At 45.7% G+C, this 5,565-nt stretch overlaps 1 long non-coding RNA gene across 1 annotated transcript; it reads right to left on the reverse strand.

The window, feature by feature from the left end:
• Nucleotides 1-320: 320 nt before the first annotated feature.
• LOC140686942 (uncharacterized) lies at nt 321-4,965 on the reverse strand. Its single transcript, XR_012060947.1, has 3 exons — nt 4,550-4,965; nt 3,037-3,271; nt 321-440 (listed from the first exon to the last, which is right to left on the reverse strand). It is a non-coding gene; the product is annotated as an uncharacterized lncRNA (long non-coding RNA).
• Nucleotides 4,966-5,565: the final 600 nt, after the last annotated feature.

Below are 5,565 nucleotides of genomic sequence, written 5' to 3' on the forward strand. Positions count from 1 at the left end.
GTATTCATTATGGTCCATTTCACCATTTCTCACAAGATGGGCGCTGTATCATGTCAGACAGAAATAAGTGAGGTGGGCGTGGGTCTGAAATAATGAAAAGGCCAGGAGAAAAATTTGGAGCGGAGGGCATGGAAACAGTTTATGCTTTGAAAAAAAAAATTCTCATTTTTGCTCAATGTACAGCTGCCGGACCTGAGTGTCTTGCCTTGTTGTGCTAGGAAAGTCCCATCCCCTTACCTGCCACCCCCTAGTCTGGGCCTCTGTAAATGTGAGGTTGGGGAAATCCTCTGATAAGCCGAGAAAAGTTAAGACCTATTTCGTTCCCCTAAAATGCATATATTTTACACCTAACTTTGGAACATTCTTGAAGCCTGATTGGTCCGGTGTGAATCAGGTGATCTTCCTCCAAACCAATCAACTGTGAGGTCAAATTATAGAATCTAAAAAAAGGAAAAAGAAGACACCAGTGAACTCATCCACAAAACAGAAACAGGCTCATTGATGTAGTAAAAAATGGTATGGTTACCAGGGGAAAGGAGGTGGGAAGGGATAAATTTGGGAGTTTGAGATTTGCAAATATTAACTACTATATATAAGATAGATAAAAAACAAATTTATTCTGTATAGCATAGGGAACTATATTCAATATCTTATAATAACCCTTAGTGAAAAAGAATATGAAAATGAATATATATATATACATACACACACACACATGACTGAGACATTATGCTGTACACCAGAAATTGACACATTGTAACTGACTATACTTCAATTTAAAAAATCGTAACATCATGCAGCTAACTGTGGCCATGTTAAAATGGCAGGGATGGGAGGGAGGATTAAAAGGTTTCTAGGGTGAGAGGAAGGGGCTTTGCTGGGAGGGAAATCCTCTAGGCATCATATGTGGTTTTGATTATTGTCTTCCTCTACCTCTCACTCTCCCTCTTAGCCCTTGAAAATGCTTCCAGACTGTGGTTTCCAAGGTGTATAGTGATCTGACCCTCACCCGCCGATATAGACATGCCTGTCTCCACTTCTCATTTTGCTCTAAGTTCTAGACTTGCTGAATTAACTACCCACCTGCAGGTCCCTGGACCTGATGTTATACTTCATGCCTCCAGGCCTTTGTGTATGCTGTTCCCCAGCCAAAAATACCTTTCTTCCTGTTTTCACAGTAGCTAATAGATACTAGCTAGATCAGAAAGCCTTCCCTGACCCTTCTTCCCCACCTCAATTGCCTCCACCAAGCTGAGAAGCTGTTAGCTTTTTCCAAAGTATCTTTTTTGTATTCATATTCCACCCACCCACCACCCCTCCCAATGCCTTACCTGCACACACACCATATATCCTTTGCATTGCAATTACTCGTCTACTTCTCTGCCCACCTATTGGATTGTGAGCTTCCTCCGGTCAGGGACTCTCTCTCATCTCTGTATCATCAAGACCTAACCCAGTATGCATAGGAGCTCAATAACTGTTTATTAAGTGAAAAAAATCCCTCTAGGACTTAGCCCTTCACAGATCATAGGGGAAGGTTTGTAATTAGAATTCAGAGCTAGGCACCTAATGATGTAGGAATTATGGCCCTGTAATATTTAGTGGAAAATTTTCGACAAGAGCTTCTTTGGTTTCTAATTAGGGGAATTATGTTAATGAGCCACCTTGCAAAAATCCCTGATAATCATGTTCCAAACTTACCCCACTGGGTCTCATTTAGACGTGAAGGACCACAGAAGGGCTCTGGTTAATGAACACGATTTCTGGCCTCAATTAGCACGTGCTACCCTTATTGTGCCCTGAGGACCTCCTGTCAGCCGGACACAGAGAACACACTCAGCAACCACAGCCTTGGGGGCTTTTCTAAGTGCGCTGTTACCTTTTCTGCTGCACAGTTGCTAAGTTTCCCCACTCTTGAGTCTCACTCTGTATTTAGTCCACTGATCGTCTTTATGGGAGTGTCTGACATTAATGTCGAGTATTATTCTTTGACTCTGTTTCAACAAATGCTCACTAAATGATCCCAGCTTCTGGGAAGACGGGAATTGGGGTCACATGGAGGCTTTAGCCTTCAAAGTGTTGACACATGAATCTTAGCCAGGAATACAAGATGACAGGTAAGGATGTGCAAATTCACTCATTCATCCGCTTTATCTTTGTGTCATGTAGGAAGCATCTACATTTACCCATTTGGTTTTAGTAGGACATTCTTACAGCACCCTGTCTCCCTGACTACAATTGCTTAATTCTAAGTGGGCATTAGACTTCCCCAGGAATTGATATAGAGAGCAATCTCTCTCCAACTGTGGGCAATGTGAGATGTATAATTCAGGAGCTGTCACACTGAGAAAGAGGTGACAGACAAAGAGCTGAGATGAAGATGAAGGGAGAGTCTGCCCCAGTTCTCCTTGTTCTGAGGTCCCGACCCCACCCCAATCCGCTCTTTACTGACATCTGGAGTCATATTTTTAAATGTACATCTGATTTCACCAAGAAGCCCTCCATGCTTCCCATTGCTCTTAGGATAAAACCCAAACCAACACTGACTTAAATGGTTCTATAGGATCTGACCTCTACTGACCCCCAACATCAACTTGGGTAACTTTCTTCCCTCCCTCGCTTGCTGTATCTTTATGCCTTGAACCTTGTTCTCTCAACTTCCTTGAACGAAGCTTGAAGGAGCTCCTTCCCTTCTTGGGCCCTTTACAAAGCTGTTTCTTCTCCCAGGCTCTTATCTTTACTTGACAAACTGTCATTGAATGTAATGCTTTTATGTCCGGAGTTAATCAGTTCTTCTGTATTTGTTCTCAGAGTATCCAATCCTTTAATCGCATTAATCACAATTGTAATTACAAACCTTTCCATGTAATTAATTAGTTGATATTGTATCCCCTTACTAAATTGTAACCATCATGAAGGCAGGGACAAGATTTATTTCCTCCTTTACTGTATTCCCCAGAACCTGGCATATAGCAGGTGCTCAGTAAATAATGGAATTATTTAGGACTCTTGGGGTTGCAAGCAACAGAAACTTACCATATTATTTAGAATATAATTTCAGCTGCTGTACTGAGAGCCAGAGGACCAGAGCCTTAAAAAAATGAAACTTTCTTTCTCTGACATGTAATAGTCATGGTGTAAGCATTCCTGGGCTGACGTGGCAGCTCCATGGTGTTAGGTACCCAGGCTTTTTGGTCCTGTTGCTCCACCATCCCTTGAGTGCTCCCCTCATCTTTATGATGCGAAGGAGCTCATGGCCACATCAACATTCCTGTAGGCAGGAAGGGAGAAAAGTAAAATGGTCAGGGGCTGATTCAACCCTTTTGTTCAAGAGTACAACCAGAAGATGTCTAGAGAGAATGTGGGAAAAACAGGAGACTATGACAGTGGCGATGTCAAGAGGTGATGGTGTCTTACTTTAGGGTGGAGGTAGCTGAGATGGGGCAGCTTAGTCTTCAAGACTGAGAATTTCTCAAAGATGCCAAATACAAGGCTGTGTCTTTAACTCTCCTGTTGTGGGTACCACTGGCTGCCACTCATCTCCCAATCCCACTCTCAACCCCCACTGGCATCCATTTGCCCCTTCCTAGCAGACCTGTGCTTTTGATTATCTTCCCCTCTCTGACCCAGGCATGAGTCTCAGGGGAAGCTGAACCCAGCCTCAGCATAAGGAGTGAATCTGATGGGTCTGGGGGTAATCCCACTCATGACCACGTGACCCCCAAAGTAGCCAATAGGAGGTGAAAGAAAACTGGTTATGGACTTCTGAGCAAAGCTCCCAGCAAGCGACCTCTGCTCTTGTTCCAGATGTTTTTGTTATCTGAAAATAAAGTGACACCAACCTGAGGACAGCAGCCCTGAGGGTGACCGAAGGGGGAATTGAAAGGAACCAGAGTCCACGACAACATTGCTGAATGGCGGAATCAACCACCCCTGAAGCCCACATTCTTCTGGACAGCCTACAAGGGGGATGACACATTTCCCAATCCTTGAAGCCAGTTGGAGTCCTGAAAATTCTGTTACTTGCAACTGAAATCTTCATAACTGGTATCTTCCCAAACACACACCAGGAAAAACTCCTGGGCGCCCTACGGTTGGTCCTTGCCAAAGACCTGGATTTTTTTTTTTTTTCACCAAATGCATTCATCTTGCCAGCTCAGTTTGTCTGATGTGGAAATGAACTAGGCAAAAAGGAGAAAGAAGGTATTTATTGTCAAGCAGAAGAGTTTAGATTTTGTAGCAAAGGCAATGAATGGGCCCTAAAGAGGTTCGCAGCAGAGTAGCAGCAGGGAAGTGGTATTTCATAGAGAAGCTGCGGGGAGGGAGGAGACCTGAGCTCCTAATCTCTGTTGGTGCTTCCCAGGGCCGCTGAACCACTGGAGATGAGCTGTGGGTAGAGACTTCCTGCTACTTAGTCTCAAAATTCTGTCTCAGGAGGACCCCCTCTGCAGATGTCTCATTTGTTTATTAACTTAATAGCTTTTTACTGAGCATTCTCATAGGAAGTGTACACACATAGTCTTCACGTTAACACTCTTTGCTTTCTTACCTCTGGCAGACATCACTAATCAATGGTCCTCTTCTTTCCCAAGGAGACCAGACTCAGCACTTTCAGGCATTAGCAGTTAATCTGAGTTGGTTGAGTGTGGTGGGACTTAATGGCCTTGCAAACCACCTGCCAGCCGGTGTGCACAGCCCTTGTGCTCGTTTCCTGTGGCTGCTATAACAAATTGCCAGATTGAGTGACTTGAAACAAAGGAAGTTTTTTCTCTCACAGGGCTGGACCCTCTACCTTCCTGTGCTTCAGGACCCTCATTTGTAAAGTGGGGATCCACAGTGCCTCCTCACTGGGTGAGCGCGGTGTTAAGCGTACGCTCTCAGGGAAGGCCGGCTCTTACTGCTGGGGGTGGCTGGACTCCTGGCAACTGGTCTAGGGGAGCCAGTCTGATGAAGCCCCCCCAGTTGTCTCTCACCCCACAGTTTCCGAGGAGGGGGTGATGGCTGCGGCGGCCAGATTCCAGCCTTTTTGTCCTCTACAGAGCCTCCATTATTAAAGCATTCTGTGGAAGCCATCAGCTCACGGGATTCTGAGAATTCCACCTCCAGGTTCTAAAAGGCCCTTTGTTCAAGTTGGAGGTGGGGCCGCTTGGACACTGAGGAGGCCAGAGGGGTGATAGCAGCCCTCAGTTACCTGAGGAGGCATTGGGCTTTGGCTCCGATTCATTCCCTCGCTCTTCCTCCCCCCACCTTTCTCCTCCTTCTCCCCTTTCCTCCCCCTTCTCCCTCTCCTGAGCCCCCTCCTCCTCCCTCCTCCTGGCCCACAGGGGAGGCAGCTGGCAGTGCTGGAGACTGAAGCATTCTCTTTGCATCTGCCAAGCTGAAACAGCATATTGATGACCGCCTGCAAATGTGAAATAGATGGGAAGTGCTTTGCACTTCAATGGCGTAACAGGTGTTACTTCTCTCTGGATGGTGGATGATGGGGCTGACCCTTCTGCTGGGATGCAGGGGAGGTGAAGGGAGTCTCCCACTTCCCCTGAGCCATGGATAACTTCTGGGCGCTTG

This window comes from Vicugna pacos, chromosome 18, assembly GCF_048564905.1.
Source record: "Vicugna pacos chromosome 18, VicPac4, whole genome shotgun sequence".
NCBI classification, from domain to species: Eukaryota; Metazoa; Chordata; class Mammalia; order Artiodactyla; family Camelidae; genus Vicugna; species Vicugna pacos.